Genomic DNA, 19,208 nt, shown 5'->3' on the forward strand with positions numbered 1-19,208 from the left:
TCATCAATCTGTGCCCGTCAAATTTAGTAAATTCAGTTCATAAGGAAATTGGGCATTAATTCAGTTTGTCAAAGATTCAGGGAAGCAGCTGTCCTGCAGCATCACCGTCCTCTCCGTCTGCATAACATCAGGAAATGGAAAAGCTCGACATCAACCTCTCTATTCTACCATAATTTATAGTAAAAATCATTGTCAAATTTTACAAATATTGGTTTCCGACTTCGCTGATTGGTCAATCAGGGATCATCCGACAGGGTTCTCACGAAATAATGTCTCTTAGGTCACGACTCCCGCTTATTCCGGTTTCAAGAGGCATCTTTTTGTTCTTTAGAGAAGCTGGCTTGTTTCCCGGGGCATCCTTGGTGGGTACAGTCTGGTTAGGGTCACGAAGAGGCCACTGTAACTTGTTTTGGCGCAGGCGCACTTCACCCAGAACCTCATGGAGCGGCTTAGGTCACGTCGAGTACAGGAGGCAGCCATCTTTTGGCAGGCCTAAATGGTCAACTTACGCAAAAGAAACACAAAACACAATTAATACATAAAAATAGCTAATAAAATGTTATTCCCTCGCTAATTCCCATATGTGTGTGTATTTATCTAGCAAAAAGCAACACTCAAGCGGTTTATATTCACTGAATAAAGCACAATTCACCAATACATCACAAAAGCAACATATATCATGCAATATTGTAATTTTCTATCATTAGTATGCATACAGAATTTAGTTTACATATAAATTAAGCCATGCAAATGCAATCCCACGTATATTTCAGTATTAATAAGATTTATTAATAAACTTCACTTCAATTGATTAGTTAAATTATAATTAAACAATTAATCTAATTAGTTTAGACATGCAAATTGGGGTGGGTATACAACATTTTTTGTATTCCCCGCTCCAGCAATCCCCCCTTTGGTGATTTTATCACCATATCAACCAAAAATGTTGCTCCTTCTTATACGGAATTTTAAAATGTTTTCTAGCTCCTTAATCATAATTCAGTTTCCCCTACGTCTCCTCTTTTTGCTGATTCATACATACTCTCCTTCCACTCTTCCAATTCTATCTCCTGAAATTCTCTTTCTTATTTCTTGTTTTTTCTTTTCAGGTTTTCTCTTTTTAATTTTTTCTTGTTTTTACTGTTTTACCAACAGATACAACCTAATCTTATCACTAATATTATGAAAATCACACATGTTAGTGGAAACAATATTTTACCTATAAATGTAGTACCTATTTTAACTAAGAAATTTTTAATAGCAGATATTTTCTTTCCAATCTTTTCCCAAACACCTTCAACATCCAGTGGTGCAATTTCATCATGCAATTCTGTAATGTTTCTAATGTAAATTTTCAGATCTTTACTTTCGTCAGGAATGCAAGTACAACAATGTTGAACTTTCAGCATTCCACAGACTCCACCCTCTTTTGCCAATAATATATCAAGGGCAAGTCGATTTTGCATTACCATAGCATGCATGGCAACCATTTCAGTGTCTACTAATAAAAATCCTCCAGCGGTGCTTGTTGACAAGCGATCCACTACTGTTGAAAGTCTTCTAATTTTGTTTGCATTCAAAGATATTCCCACTGCTGGTATCAATGCTCCAAAAATGTCACCCACAATTTCTGCCCAAGATTCTCTCTTACTCCACACTAAATGATTACTTAAACTATGTACACCATCATCTCATCTGTCCATATGAAAGATTTTCGGAAAAACCAGGCCTATGTAACGTGCCATACCAATGGTCTGGCAAACGATAATATGCCCTGTTCCCACAAATAAAATATAACCCAGGAAATACTGGATCTTTTCCGCCTTTAAATCCCCATCCACCATGATTCGATATGTATCATGACACTCACTATTACCTACAAAATAACTATCATATACAGTTTGATTCCTTCTAGTGCATAATTTCCCTTTCTGAGGCCAATCTAAAGCTATAGTTGGACTAGCTTCTCCTTTCAAATGTTTTTCCCTTTCTACATCCCAGACTGTTTTCTCCACTTTTCCTTCTGCTACCTTTCTTTGCATTTTCAGTCTCCTTTCTTCAACCATGTCTAAGAATGTCTTTTCTTCTGTCTTTAAACTGCAAGTCAAATTATTTCTAAAAATATATTCTAATGTTAGTTCCTTAGTTTCTAAGAAAAATTCACCTAATACCTTAGCGGGTTTCAACTTATTTAGTTTGTTAATGGCAGGCACTTGCTCAAAAATTTTATCTACATCTGAAAAATAATATTCTAATTTCCCTGTCTGATAAAATAAACTAGCTATTACACTACATGTTATTCCATATGTTGCTGGAAGGTGATGATAAGTCCCTCCTTCTGAAACAGAGGCAGGTAACTGCATGCATACGTAGCAGTCACTTACATCCATTGTCTTTACATATTCGAACAATAATTTTGAAAACACATTATTTGAAAAATCAGTTATAGACCTATCTTTATGTAAATAATTTGTGTCTATTCTAGTTGGAACTACCTTTGGAACCTTCCCTATATTAGTTACGTTTTCAGTATGTCCTTCTGATGTGTCTATGGTAACCTTAAAAGAAATCAGAAGAGCAAGTATGCTCCACAGAAGCATTAATAATCCTGTACAACAACAACACATTTTACACCATCTTTTCATGAAGGTACATCTACATTTGCTACTATCTATGTTAGCCATCTTCTTTAAAATAGACCGTGTCTTTTGACTAAGCCTCTTCTACTTCACAACTAGTTTTCTAAACCAGAGCTCTAAGCTCCTACTTGGTTCTACCAGTATCTATCTTTTGACTTAATTTATTATTTCTCCATCGACAGTTTTCAGGATCTATTCAGTTTGGCATCTCATCATTTTTCACTTTCCTCTCGTCATCCAAATGCAGAATTTCCTGAACCTCCGTTTCATCTTCCCCGATGTCGGACAAGATAACTCTCAGGATTTCTGATTCTTCCTCTTCTTCAACCACTTTCAGTACAGCCTCCTCTGGATTTTCCTTGACTATCTGCCTCTTCTCCCTTTTCAGGTGGAGCCACGTACGTCCATTCCGGTGACTTATACTTCTGGTTAGGTTTCCTTGTTCTTTTACTTTCTTTATTCTCAATTGCTTCTTCTTCTTTTGATTTTTCTTGACTTGTCACTTCATTCACCTGTTCAGCTCTTGGTGAATTCACTCGTGTCAGTCGATATCTCAGTTTCTTTATTTTATTTGGCCAAACGTCATCCCTTGCAACTCTTTTTACTTCCTTTGTCATTCTTTTCATTTCTTCAAGCTCTCTTTCTTAGAACTCGACCTTCAGGTATTTCGTTTTCGCTTTCTTCAGACTCTGTCTTAACTTGCTTTTTCTTTTCAACAGTTTCCTTTTCCACCACTGGTTTTGTTTTCCCTACTTTTGTCCCTCCTCGAGTCTCCGACACGCAATCTTCCTGCTGGCTACTTGTCCCTTCACCTAACTGGATGTTGCAGTTCCCTACACCTCCTCGGGGGTCTTCCGCAGAAATCTGTCCCTCTCTCTCTATACCTGTCCCTTGTTCACTTAAATTGGTTATTTCAGGTGGAATTTCTCTGAGACTTTCATCTGGTACTTCCTTTTCACAAATCTTTTTTATTGTCTCTGCACTGTCCTTTCCTCTTTTCTTTTTGTGTTCTTTTCTGGAACCTTGCGTTTCCTGTTCGTTTCCAGAATCTGAACTGGTATCAGAAATCTACAATCTTCTTCTCAGAGAGCTGCTTCTGGGGATTAAAGTTAGACTTGGTTCTGTTTTCCCCTTTTCAGAGTTTTCTTTTGTCTTCGTCATCTGACTCAGTACTTGATTCTGATTCATCAAAATATTCTTTTTCTGTGCTATCCACTGGATTTGGAATTCTCAATGTGTGACTTGCATGGATCCAGTTTTTCAGACCAGCACACTTCACAGCTGTTGTTGTGGTCAGAATGACTTGTCTTGGCTTTCCCCACCTTGGAACCAATCAGCTTGTTGACTGGTATAAACACGTGTCGCATGGCGCATCCCATGATGATTTCATGGGGACTTAACCCTGTAGTTCTGTCTGGAATTGATCAAATAGTCATGAGTACCCAGAGGCAAGACATCAGGCCATTTCATACCTGTGGCCAAACACATTTTCCCTATTCTATTTTTGATGGTACAATTCATTTGTTCAACCACACCAGAAGCCTCTGGTCGGTAGGCGCAATGTAGTTTCTGTCGTACATTCAATGCTTCACAAATTAATCCTACAATCTCATTATGAAAATGTCCTCCTCAGTCTGATTCAATTGTCACTGGGAGCCCAAACCTAGGGATGAACTCTCTCAGCAATAACTTGGCTACTGTCATCCCATCATTCCTCCTTGTTGGAAATGCTTCCACCCCCCTAGAGAATAGACAGACCATAACCAAAACATACCTCAGTCTGTACAGGGAGGCGTCTCAATGAAATCTACTTGCATTCTGGTAAAAGGCCCTCCCTCTCGACCTATTGTTCCCAGACTCACTACTGTCTTTCTCCCAGGATTGTATTGCTGACATATTAGGCATCTTTGGCAAAGACTCTCTGCTATGAGAATGAATTTTGCATTGTACCAGGTCTGCTTAAATGACCTGATCATAGCATCTCTCCCTATGTGTCCCTGGCCATGATACATCCGTGCCATGGTAGACATCATGCTATCAGGCATAACTGGTATTCCATCTCGATAGACCCACACATGATCATTTTCTCTTGGTGCACATCCTGCTTTTATCCACTGTTTTGTTTCCTCGTCTCTTGCCTCTTCCTGCAACTGTCTTACTTCTTCCCAAGTTCCTACAATGTTAGTGAACATCAATGAGCAAGAAGACATTTCTCTTTCCTTAGCCCGATTGACTGAATTCTGATTACGTGCACAATACTGTGCCATATCATTTGCATATCGATTACCCGTGGTGATATAATCACCACCTTGACTATGAGCAGCACATTTCACAACAGCCAATTGTCTAGGCAGCTGTATCGCCTCAAGCAACTTTCCAACCACTTCAGCATTCTTAATTGGAGTTCCACTCGAGGTTAAGAAACCTCTTTGTAGCCATAATTGGCCGAAATCATGGACAACTCCGAAGCCATACTGGCTGTCAGTTATCACAGTCACTCTCACACTTTTTACAATTTTACATGCTCTAGTCAGGGCCACAAGCTCTGCTACTTGTGCTGATTTCACTCCTTTCAGATAGGATGCTTCCATTACTGCTGCGACCGTGCACACTGCATATGCTGCACTCAGCACTCCTTCATCTGTTCTCAAACAAGACCCATCAACGAACATCACAAAATCACTCTCCGGTAAAGGTACATCTTTTATATCTGGTCGTGGTTTTGTACAGAAATCAAGTACATCCAGACAATCATGATCTGCTTCATCCCTTACTTCCACATTCTCAGCATCAGGCAACAATGTTGCGGGATTCACATTCAGACATCTTGCAAGACTCACATTAGTTGCACCTAATATGACCTTTTCATACTTAGTCAGCCGACTGTGTGTCATATATTGAGTACGACTCCTTGTTAACAAGATCACCACATCATGAGGTACAAACACTTTCAATGGATATCCCATCACAATCCCTTCACTCTGCTCCAAACTTCGGCATGTTGCAGATACCACTTTCAAACATCCAGGTAAAGCTACAGCTACTGGATCAAGCCTTGATGAAAAATATGCAATTGGTCTCCTCATTTTTCCATGCTTCTGTATCAACACAGAGTGCGCATCCATTTCTTTCACTGCAATACAACTCAAACTCTTTCTCATAGTCAGGCATACCTAATGCAGGTGCTTCACACAAACCATCTCTCAATCGTTTAAATGCTGCCAATTCCTCCTTGCTTAAATCAATGGGGTCTTTCACATCACTTCTCGTCAGTCGTACCAAAGGTTTTGCTATCAAGGAAAAGTTGCTAATCCACTGACGACAGTATCCAACCATTCCCAAAAACATTCTCACCTCTCTTTGTGTCATGGGAGCTCTCATTCCTTTTATGATTCTGATTCTGTCTATTGTTATTTTTCTTAGTCCTTTCTCAATGTTATGTCCTAAATACTGTACGTCTTTTTTACAAAATTGTAATTTCGATGGTGACACTTTAAGTCCTCCATCTGCCAAATGATTCAGCAAGGCTATCGTGTCTTCCTCACAAGCTTCACGTGTTTTCGACGCCACTAAAAGGTTGTCAATGTATTGGACTAACACTGAATTCTCGGGCATTTCTAGACTCTCCAGAGACTTTTTCAATAGCTGATTAAATATCGAAAGGCTTTCTGTATACCCCTGTGGGATTCGGCACCATGCCAAAATACGCTCGCCAAAACGAAACGCAAAAATTTGCTGACTGTCGTGGTGCAATGGGATAGAAAAGAAAGCATGGCACAGATCAATCACTGAATTCCATTCGGCATCACGGGGAATCTGATCTAAAATCACTGATGGATTTGGTACAATGGTACAACATGATACCACAATTTTATTCACCTTTCTCAGATCTTGCACTATTCTGAATTTCTCACTAGGCTTTTTCAGTCCCATTATTGGTGAATTACATGGACTACTCATTATTTCTCTCAAGATCCCTTGCCTGATCATTTTCTCTATTATGGGAGTTACTCCTTCAATTATTTCTGGTGTCAATTTATATTGCGGGACATTTGGGTATGTTACTCCTTCCTTTACTGTTATTTTTATTGGATCTACATTTCTCATTAATCCTACATCTTCTCCAGTGAAATCCCAAACTTCCGCTTTTACAGACTGTTTCAATTCTTTAGGTAATTCATCAGGGTTGAATACAGCATATGTCTCTGTAACCTCATTTTCTCTGTTAGCTATGGTCATTTTATACAGTACATCATCATCTGGTGTTTCAAAAGCTATTCCATCCGGAGAACAGAAAATAGTGCAATTCATTTTGCACAACAGGTCCCTACCTAATAAATTCACAGGACTGGTGTCGCATACGACAAAGGGGTGCATTTCTGAAAATTTCCCTATGCTAACTTTCACTGGTCTGTAAGGTAAGTTTTAATCTGTCTGTTGGATACACCACCAACTTGGATTGTTTCATCCGAGAGACGAAGATTCTTTACATCAGCTGATCTAACAGTTGATCGAGTAGCACCAGTATCGACTAGGTCATTAACCTTCCCATCTACAAATGGTCCTGTCTGGTCTACTTCTAGAGTTGCACAAAGTACGTACTCTCCTTCCTCCCTTCGGCACCGTCAGTAGCTTACTTCTGAGTCACTCTCATTGCGTTGCAGCCAATACTGTGAAACAGCGCTAGCGCGCGGCAGCTTATTTACCTGTTCTTCATTGTAGAATCCCGATTCACTACTATACTTCTGTGAGTTTCTGCTCTGTGGGAAAGGCGGTTTTGGCACCTGATTCTGTGGGGGAACAACCTGCTGCTGTTGCTGTAGTTGACCACTCACCTCATGCTGCACCTGTGTGTTCAATGATGGATTTTCATTATTAGTACTTGGAGGAAATTTACACTCGGATTTCCAATGCCCTATCCTACCGCAATTATGGCATGGGAACTTATTTTTAGCTTCTTCTATATTGCCTTTCCCTTTCCCAGGACCAAATTTCTGTCTTGTTCCTGTGTTACTTGCTTGTTCCACTAATTGTGCTTCTTGTGTCTCTGCTACTTTTACCTGTGCCCACATTGCCTTCTCCTTTAATTTCCGCTGTTTTGCCTCAATGTCATCACTAAAGTATTTAGCATGTCTCAATACTTCATCTATTTTCTTATTTTGCCAATCAACAGTATGCTGTTTAATCATTTCACCGATTTCTGTACGCAAACCATATACAAATCTGTACACAAAATGACTCAAATCCTTTTCACTCAGATTCTCATCTCCGCTAAACTGCTGAAAAGCTAGTATTAATCTCTCATAATAGGCATGTACTGGCTCTTTACCTTCTTGATGTGTTCAGTCAATTTTTACCCAATCTGTCTCTTTAGGGGGCACTTTGTTTTTCAAAAATACCATAACCTGTTCATATTTCTTCATCACCTCGAGGTCTGGAGCTCCTGTTTTAGGATCCCTAGGGTATTCTTGAGTTGGCCAGTTGATCATCAACTTGCACTCTGTCCATAAGTCTGCTGGTACTATTATGTCAAATAGGCTATTCAGATCAATCCATAATACTTTAGACAATTTTACAAATCTGTCTACTTGCCTGTACCACTCAACGGGCTTCTCGCGGAGTCGAGGGAAATCATTCGTAAAAGACAAAATATCCTGTCTTGTCCTTGGGACATGCACATATCCCTCTTCTGGAATCTCTCTCATAGGGTACTCTGTCACGACCTTTTCTTTTTCTCTTACAGGAAATGCTGTAAATGTCTTATCTGGGGCATCATCTCGTTTTCGATACCACCTACTTCTCCATTTATCCACATCTCCCCATTTTCTTAAAAAATGATTATGTCCTTAATCTGACCTATCCGTCCTGTAGTGTTCAGATTTTCAATATCTTTTTCAGTGAAATCAATTCGATATGGTTTTTGCAAAGCTTTTACCTTCTCGATGTCTATTCCCATTTCATTTGCTACTTCTTCTAACCTCTCATGTAGGTTTTTTGCTCTCCATGTCGCACTTTTGCATAAAAATAGTAATTCCTCATCCTGGTAGTTTTTCAATTTTTCTGTGGGGATAGTCTCTACTATTAATTCTTCCAATACCATTCGTAACTTGGCCACATCAATTGATTGGGATTATTTGTCTTTTCTCTGCAAGCTTCTTAACCACTCACTTAGTTCTTCCGTAGATGGTCCTACTGGTTTCTCTATACTACCTTGTTCTGAAACCTTTTTTGGTTCTAAAAATGATTCCACTGTCATTCTACTCCTTTCAGGGGAATTCTGACTTATGAATGGATTTTTTGAAACACATAGTTCGATCATACTTATTGTCTGTCTCCATGGATTCTCATTTTGGCTCAATTGTGGCTGTTCAACCTGTCTATGGCTTGTATAAGGCATTGTTAAGCAATGTTCGCTATCTTTTTGTTTTTCGAAAATGGGCATTACTGGACCTATTGTCACTGGAACTGTTACAGCTTCTAGATTTTTAGTCCATTCCCTTATTTTCTCTGTCAATTCTAATGTGGCTTTTGCCAAATCTACTGAATTTTCACCATTTGTTCTATTTTCTGCTTCTCTAATAGAGTTACTCATCTCTAAATCTTGCGACATTGGTTCTGTCTTAATAATTCGTAATGTTTCTTTCATTGGGGCACTTGGTGTCAATGTTTCTGTTTCTGGTCGATATGGTGGTGTATTTTTATAAAACATATCATCGAGAACATCATCTTCCGATTCATTCACTCCATACCCTCTCGACTCCACATTATGCCTCTTTTCTACGCACTTTTGTCCTTCATTCTCTCCTGCAGTTCTTACAGGGAACAAACCCTCAGTCATACTCGCATCCCGCCATCTTCTCATTCGATCATTAGGCGTTTCATGTCCGTATGGTATTCCAAACAGGTACCTATATCCTCTACCATTTCTTTGTCTCTCTCGTTCATGCATTTCGTCTTCCCATTCCGTCAAAGCCTCAAACTGTGTCGCTCTATGTCTTGGTTCTAAATTCATAATTTGCTCTCTCAAATTTCTCAAAACAGCCAAATTAAATGAACCATGTTCTGGAAAAGCTAATACTCCGTCCTCTTTCGTGTATCTCACCCAATTGTCTAACCAAATACAAGTATGATACCCATATTTTGCAATCATAAAGGATGCGGGGGTTTTCGGTGGAGGAAGTAACTGTCCTTCCCTAGTTTTAACCGCTTCTTGATTCTTCATAACCATGACTTTTTCTCTTTTTCTGGTGGATCGTAATACATTTTCTTGTCTTCCGTGTGTTGCTAGTCTCTCTTTACAACTGTACCGCTATTCTATCCAATCACAGCGCGACTCACACTAACGCACCAATAAGGAGCGTCTACGTCACCCTGTATTTCTCCACTCCTAGCGCGGCATACACTAACGCTCCAATCCGGAGCGTTTTACAGTTCTGACCGACTGTCCAATCCCAGCGCGGTCGTTCTGACGTCAGCAGCCGCTGCAGCAGCTCCTGCCCCTGTCTACCCCTCCTTTACAAATCAACTCAGTAAGTTTTTGTTTCAATTTCTACACTTCTGTTAGTAACAACATAGAAACGTCTCCATTGTCCGCTTCGCTAACCAAAGAATAGCAAAAGACCTTTCTCACGAGAAGACCTTTCTCACGAGAATTCCGTCTTTCCCGAGAGCAGCACTTACCTCTGCCCTACCACGGAATCGTTACTTCCGTTGATAAAGTAGCACATCCCTCTACTTTACCCTTCTAACAAGCACTAGCTAATTGTTTCTCTAGTATTTAAGACACATAATTGGAGACCCAATGCTCCTGAGAAATAAACCCAAAGTTTTGCAATTAACCTGAATGCTATTTCGTTTACTCACTTTCACACTAGAAAATGTAGTACATTCACACAGAATTCTGTCTTTCCCGAGAACAGCGAACAGTCTGTCCTACTACAGAATTATGACATACGTTAACAAAGCAGCGCTTACCTCTCCTTTGTCCTTCCAACAAGCTCAGAGAGTACCTATTACCTTTCCAGTGATAAGCGTTATCTGAATGCCAGTTGGATCCCTGGTACCTAAGACCAGAATTTCACAGGTAACCTTCGCTGTCATACACACTTCTCTCATGCAGAAAATGTCTCTAATGGCAACACACGGCGATGTCACCAAATCGAACCCAGACATTGCGTCGTGCAACTTCAATCGTTACACATTTCCCCTGTGTACCTACAGGGTAACAACAATTCTGTATTTCCCGAGAGCAGCGCTTACCTCTGCTCTACTACGGAACCGTTACAAACTTCCGACTTCCTACATCCCAGAAGCCGTGCTAACGACATAAAACTCGACGCAACTCAACATAGAGTGTTAGTACATAAACCAATATCAATCAATAATCAATAAGACATATACGAGCAATATTCACCAAACCAAAACAATAACAAACCATCATACTGCTACCAAAAAAACTGCTCCAGCGTGGAATGCAAAATCCCTCCGTCCATCACAGACCAATGATATCACAAACACGCACATTCAATACATTCACTGGTGGGGCCCATAACACCAACATTCATTCACCATCAATCTGTGTTTCCAGGACGCGATTATCTTCCAAACACTGATATGAGAGGAAATACCTTTTTACCCCAATGAGTAACACATCTCCCTGGTTTCTGATTTGATTTCATTTTTGTTCGTTTCCCCTGCTTTTAGGATAGCTGCGCCCCCCCCTGGCCCTTGCTCGCACCATAATTGTTTGAAGCACCGCATTTCGCGGGTCCGGGCTCACGGGGTCACGTGACGCGCCGCCGCCATCTTGCTGAGGGCGAATTGCACTTCCTGGGCTCTGGGGTTAGCGCTCCAGCGCCGCGGCTACGCCTCTCTGCCTACTTAAGGTGAGTGAGGAGGTGTGTCTGCCTCTAAAGGTAATACCACGCTGTGCGAGGGCTTCGCGCTGCGCGCACTGTAGTGCCTGCTGAAGGAACTTTTAAATCCTCCCTGGTTTCTGATTTGATTTCATTTTTGTTCGTTTCCCCTGCTTTTAGGATAGCTGCGCCCCCCCCTGGCCCTTGCTCGCACCATAATTGTTTGAAGCACCGCATTTCGCGGGTCCGGGCTCACGGGGTCACGTGACGCGCCGCCGCCATCTTGCTGAGGGCGAATTGCACTTCCTGGGCTCTGGGGTTAGCGCTCCAGCGCCGCGGCTACGCCTCTCTGCCTATTTAAAGCTCGTATTGGCGCGCAGCGGGGACGCGCAGCGGTAGCGCCTGACTCGCGCCTGAGTCAAGCCAGAGTCCTGCCCGTCTGCGCCCGTCAGCGCTAAGGAGGCGCAGGGCGCGGCAGACTCTTTATTTTAACTATGGCTACTTCGTCCTATAGGTATGATAGAGCTGACTTATTGGCCTTTCGTGACCTCTGCGTCGTCTGTCCATTTCCGCCTGTAGCACCATTAAGGGGTCCTTATCGGTGCACTTGCTGTTGCTGGCATCTGTCGCCCCCAGTTCGCATTCGCTCCAGCCATATTTCAGCTCGGCAATTGAGCACGTTGGAGGGGAACACGGCCAGCATATACAGCCTAAATGTCAGATCTCTGGTTAAACATCAGGCGGAGATCTTTGACATGGTCACCAATGACTCCCCTGACGTGATGTTTATGACTGAGACATGGTTACAAGACGATGACACTGCGATTTTAAATCTTGCCTTCCCCCCTGAGTATACCGTGGTAACGCTCAATCGCGGTTCGAGAGGCGGTAGGATCGCTATGGCAGTGAAACGGCGTTTTCCATGCGATTGGAAAGCATTAACACTTCCAGGTTGTGAATGCGCTCGCTTCAGAATTTCGCTATCTCCTTGTTTTAGCTTTTCTGGTCTTTTAATTTATCGGCCTCCGGGCTGCGATGCGGCATTTAGGGCTGCTCTCCCGGACGTCATTAGCTTAGAAGCTCTCGGCTGTGCAAATTTTAATGTGGTTGGCGACCTTAATTTGCATTTCGACTGTCCCTCCCAAGCCTCCATCAGGAGTTGTCTAGCAGATCTGGAAGCTTTGCAGCTTACACAGAGAGTGATGTCCCCCTCCCATTCTGGGGGTCATATACTGGACCCGTTTTTTACTTCCTTAGAGGAGATTACTCTAGGCCACCCTGTCCAGCTGGCCTGGACAGATCATATGTTGGTGAAAGCAGTTCTCCCGGTGGCAGATCCTCTGCACGTGACTCAGAATAAAACATCTTTGTCCCGCCAGTGGTGTAAATTAAAGCTTGATGATTTTTATAGTTTTTTAGGAAACACTCCCCTACCCCTCTTCGCTGACGTGGACAGTGGGTATGATTCTGCACTTGGATTGAGTCTGCTTTGGACTCTCTTATTCCCTGTGTACGCTCCAATTGCCGGACTAAGGCCCATAGCCCGTAGTATGACGAGACACTGGCGTCTCTCAAGAGAGAATGTAGGCAAGCGGAAAGGCGATGGAGGAAAGCCTATGATCCCGCGCTTAAGATCAGCTACCTCACTACCTCCAAGGCATATCACAGAGCGGTGTGTCGTACACGCGCAGCTTTCTATGCGCAGGAGTTTCGGAATAGTCCGAACCCCTCCAAATTAATATTTAAGGTCCTAAAGGACCTTATAAATAAGAGGACCCCTGCGGCTGAAATATGCACTGATTCCCATTGTGAGCGCTTGGCCTTGTTCTTTGTGCAGAAGGTGCAAGCTATCTATCAAACCTTCCCTATTGCCATGCACAGCTCCAAACCAGCTGATTGCCCTGAGTCCAAGGATGTGATCCTGGACTGTCTCGCCCCCCCTATCAGAGGAGGGTTTTGACTTCTTGAGCCAGAAAATTAAATCTGGCTCTCCGGCAGACCCCCTCAAACCGGCCCTATTTAAAAACCTGCAGGATATTTGTCGTGCTCCCTTGCTTTCCCTCATTAATTTGTCCCTGGGGTCAGCAACTGTTCCCACCAAGTGGAAGGAAGCGGTAGTCACTCCCATCCTGAAAAAGCCTACCCTCGACCCCACTAAACCTGAGAATTACCGCCCCATCTCCTTGTTGCCGTGGGCTGCTAAAGTCATCGAAACTCATGTGAATGGGATCCTGGCGGACCATCTGGATAAAGCTAATATCTTGGACCCCACGCAAAATGGTTTCCGTAAAGCTCATAGCACGGAGACTGCCCTGTTATATATGGTTGAACATCTGCGCTCCGTGCTGGACACCGGACACACAGCGGCACTCCTTTTGTTAGACCTGAGTGCCGCCTTTGATACGGTGTCCCATGACATTTTGCTGCGGCGGCTAGAGGAAGCTGGGGTTAGGGGTTTGGCATTAGGTTGGTTCCGCTCCTTTCTCTCCAACAGATCCTTCCGGGTAGCAATACCACCCGGTAAGTCCACCTCTCACCAGCTCACGACTGGGGTCCCTCAGGGCTCATCTCTGAGCCCCACTCTTTTTAATCTTTATGTGAGGCCGCTGGCTGCTATTGTCAAAAGCTGGGGCCTGACACTGGTTTCCTACGTGGATGACACGCAGCTGGCGGTCACACTAAGCGGGGACTCAGCTATGGATGCCCGCAACTTCTGTGAGGGGCTGCGTTCGGTGGCCAATTGGATGAATCAGAACTGTCTCCAATTGAACACCAAGAAGACTGAGGTGATGGTGTTTGGTACGCGTCCTGGCTGTTGGAAGGAAAGTTGGTGGCCTTCTGAGCTAGGTGTGACCCCCTCTCCGGTATTGGAGCTAAAGAACCTTGGGGTATGGCTTGACCCGGCACTTAGTTTCACCTGCCATACGAAGAAGGTTGCTGCCTCTTGTTTTGGCATCATCAGGAGTATTAGGCCGGTGCTCAAATTTTTTGACGCCAGTACGAGACAGCTGGTGGTCCAGGCCTCGGTTCTATCTAGAATAGACTATGCTAGTGCGCTGCTCGCAGGCACGAACAAGGCTGAACTTGCGCGGCTACAACGAGTGCAGAATGCCGCCGCAAGAGCAATATTTGGGTTGCCCAAACGCTGCTCAGTGTCCGGAGTATTAAATACTCTTCACTGGCTACCTGTTGTGCGGCGTATTGAGTTTAAGGTGTTGTGCCTGGCCTTCAAAATTTTGAAGGGCTTGGCCCCTCCTATCCTTATGAATCTCCTTACTCCGTACATTCCCTCTCGCTCGTTGAGATCCTTGGGCCAGAACTTGGCGGTGGTTCCTCGCTTTCGGTTGACCAGGACGGGTGGCCGCTCCTTTCGAGTGGTAGCTGCCCAGCTCTGGAATGCCCTTCCCGTTGATATCCGTGCTGTGGATAATCTAACCAGGTTTAGAGGGGCTATTAAAACGTTTCTTTTTAATAAAACAAAGTAATCCCACTGCATACTGTGCTGTTGTGTTCACCTTTGGCGCCAGGACGCCCCTTTGCTGGGGCAGCTGTGCGCGATACAAAAATCAGTAACATAACATAACATAACATAACATCTACATTACCTTCCGTAACTCATTAGGCCCTTAAATTCCACCTTTGGTATTCCTCTCATAATTTTGGCGGTGGATCTGCTAGTTGCTGGTTTAGGTAAATTCTAATTCTCTATTCACCTTAAAATCAAAACATTTTCTATGAATAAACAAGCCAACTCATTTGGTAATTGATCGATTCAATCTTTATCTAAATATTGCAAATAAAATCGTTAATTTATTTAAGCCGCCAATCATCATATTTACCCATTCTGGCTAATTTGTCGTCCTCTAAGTCAAATCCAGTTGTCTCATCAATCTGTGCCCGTCAAACTTAGTAAATTCAGTTCATCAGGAAATTGGGCATTAATTCAGTTTGTCAAAGAATCAGGGAAACAGCTGTCCTGCAGCGTCACCGTCCTCTCCGTCAGCATAACATCAGGAAATGGAAAAGCTCGACATCAACCTCTCTATTCTACCATAATTTATAGGAAAAATCATTGTCAAATGTTACAAATATTGGTTTCCGACTTCGCTGATTGGTCAATCAGGGATCATCAGACAGGGTTCTCACGAAATAATGTCTCTTAGGTCACGACTTCCGCTTATTCCGGTTTCAAGAGGCATCGAAGCTGGCTTGCTTCCCGGGGCGTCCTTGGTGGGTACAGTCTGGTTAGGGTCACGAAGAGGCCACTGTAACTTGTTTTTGCGCAGGCGCACTTCACCCAGAACCTCATGGAGTGGCTTAGGTCACGTTGAGTACATGAGGCAGCCATCTTGTGGCAGGCCCAAATGGTCAACTTAAGCAAAAGAAACACAAAACGCAATTAATACATATAAATAGCTAATAAAATGTTATTCCCTCGCTAATTCCCATATGTGTGTGTATTTATCTAGCAAAAAGCAACACTCAAGCGGTTTATACTCACTGAATAAAGCACAATTCACCAATACATCACAAAAGCAACATATATCATGCAATATTCTAATTTTCTATCATTAGTATGCGTACAGAATTTAGTTTACATATTAATTAAGCCATGCAAATGCAATCCCACGTATATTTCAGTATTAATAAGATTTATTAATAAACTTCACTTCAATCGATTAGTTCAATTATAATTAAACAATTAATCTAATTAGTTTAGACATGCAAATTGGGGTGGGTATACAAAGAATTTTGTATTCCCCGCTCCTGCAGTTAACCAATACAAATGGTTCTTCCATGATAACCACAACACTTCATGCCATTAATGTGGCTGTGTGCAAAGCATGTCATTAATCCGTTTGGATATAAACTACAATCTGTTTGGTCAACTAACAGAATACCCTTAAAATGAGCGAGGGAAACATAAGGAAGAATCAGCACAGAGAGAAAGAAGTGAATGAGAATGAGAAAGGTGAAGAAAATATATAAAAAAGGGAGTATGAAAGGCAAAAGGTTCAGGTTTGCTGTTGACTTTTCTTTTTGAAGATCTGCAAACCTTCACCCCAGGATGAGCACCTGATATTTGGAAGGGTGGAGAATGGAAAGGAAGTGCCAAGCATGGGAAATGCATGTATACCCATTTTGCTATATGGCAGAGACGCAGTTCCGGTTGCCCACACAGCAAATGGCATTCAGATCCTTTTTTATTTGTATTTTAGCCCATAGGAATTAACTGGATCTCCAGGTAACTAATTCAAAGTCTTATATAATGACTTGTGGGAGCCCAAGCACGAAGTCCAAATGTTTTGCTATGGGGGAGTTCTATTTGACAAAGTTTTAGTTTTTAAAGTATCTAGGATTTCTTTTTAGTACAGTTTTTTGTGGTGTTCATTGGTGGCAAGGCTCTGCCGTGGTTTGCCTCCTTTTTACAAGATTGTTTTTTCAGGTGGTAGAAAAACCCTATTCTTTGAAGGTTTTTCAATTGCAGCAGGGGGTGACTCAGGGCTCTTCCCTGAACCAGTCCTTCTTAATTCTGTACATGCACCCCCTAGTCGACATTGTCAAGCGGTAGGCTTTCCCATTATGATACATAGCTGATAATCACTCTTTACCAACATGCATCCAACTCTGTGGTGAGACTGTGCTCCAGCCGGACAGAAGTGGCTGAATGGATGAACTGCAGATGTCTTAAGCCTAAAGCTGGGGAGACTGAGGTTCCCATCCTCGGTAGTCAACCTTTAATTTAGTCGACTGCCTGGTGGCCTGATTTCTTAGGCACTTTACCTACTCCCAAGCCAGAGGTGAAAAATCTAGACACATGGTTTGACTCAAGGTTATCTTATGATAGTCAAACCATGAGACTTTCTGGACAATGCTTCGGGATCTTACATACCCTGAAAAAAATGATTGTCTTCCTGCCAGAGGCAGCTAGGAAGACAATGGTCCAGGCTTTGATTATGTCAAGACTGTACTACTGCATTGTCCTGTATCGCGGTTTCGGGGTCTCTCCGGCACGATTAATGAGACTTTAGCAGATACAGAATATGGAAGCCTGGCTGCTAATAATCTGCTTAGATGCTGTCCTTTAACACTGGCCAGGCAAAGTTGCACTGGCTTCCTTTGAAGGCATGAGTTTCTTTTAAAGCCATCTGTTGTTACTGCCATAAAACCCTCAACAACAAAGGCCCTAGATATTTGCACCCTCTGATTGCGTCCTACTCCCTCCAAAAAATAGCTGAGACCTGCATAGTACCTATTTCCGGAATCTAAAAAGCTTGCATTGAAAGCTGCTCTTTCAGCTATTTGGTAGTCAAGCTGTGGAATTCCCTCCCTCTCCTGCTTAGTCAGGAAAAAACTGAACTTTATTTAAGCAAGAAACTTAAAACTTGGTTATTTTAGATTATTTTAACTCCAGGTATTTTGGCACATGTTGCTCTGCTTCTTAGGGCTGAAACCTTAGCGCTGGGTCACGCCAGTCGACACAGCTATGGGCTTTATAAATCATCATTTTTTTTTTTTAGCTGGCTGCATTTTCAACGTTTAGAAAGCAGCATTTTGATAGGCACATGGAGTTTATATTCAGATTTGCCCACAAGTTAAAGAACAAGCCAATTGCAGAAATGCTGAGTTTATGTAAAAGTAAATGTACTTCGGTTGTGGCATATGTGGCACTGGGCTACGGTGTTACTGTAGAATGGGTATCCTCCAACGTGCCGAATATCACTTTATGTGCCGTTTATTGTCAGTCCCGGGGGCACTGCCACAAGGAACTTGGGTTGCCATATCTGGAGCACCTTAAAATGTAGGGAACCCCTAAGGCCAGCCTTGTCAGAACCTGGAAGACCAACTGCTCGTCCCTCCACATGATAGACCAGATACCCTGTCTCTTGTATGTGAGAAAACAATTTAAGACCATAGGCCTTCAAGAATTATATAATAACCCGATTATATTTGGACCAGAAAACAAAGTGTGGGTTAAGCAGTATTGTCTGGATCACTGTCTGAACCTATGCTTGGAGAAGGCCCAAAATAAGGAATCAATAGTCAAATACTCACTAGTGTCAACAACTAGCACTATAGACCCTTATTTAGAATAGATCACTAACCTCACAGAGCACCATTACCTCACACTTTTCAGGCTCTGCACGTTGCACAATACATTTGCCTTTCCCATGGCAGGGGATTGGCAACAGGACTTGCCTTAATGCAGTTGTGATAATTTCATATGTTGGTGTTTGATTGATTTAATTTTAAGGAATTATATTATGACTTTTAAAATTCTGTAAAAGCAAAGGGAATGATGGACGGAGTGTTGAACATTGCAAGCACTCACCCCCAGTCAACTGATCTGGGTTTAATCCATCACCGTTCTTTAGCCCACTCTGCCACCCCAGTTCAGACATGGCCATATGCAAATCAGTCGGACCCTGTGCCTCATGGGAACAGTCCAGCCCGAACTGCCAAGCCATGTCTTCCCTGGACCGGAAACAAGCTTCCTAGGCCCGGTTGCTGGCATTTCAGCCGTCTTCAGCCAGGCTTGCTTGAATGCAGTGGCAAAGTGAGCAAGGGACTCGCGTCTGAGCATACCCTGCCAACTTATGGCGAACAAAGCAGAACCAAAGGGAATGATGGACGGAGTGTTGAACATTGCAAGCACTCACCCCCAGTCAACTGATCTGGGTTTTATCCTTAACCGTTCTTTAGCCCACTCTGC

Source organism: Triturus cristatus, chromosome 5_2, assembly GCF_964204655.1.
Source record: "Triturus cristatus chromosome 5_2, aTriCri1.1, whole genome shotgun sequence".
NCBI classification, from domain to species: Eukaryota; Metazoa; Chordata; class Amphibia; order Caudata; family Salamandridae; genus Triturus; species Triturus cristatus.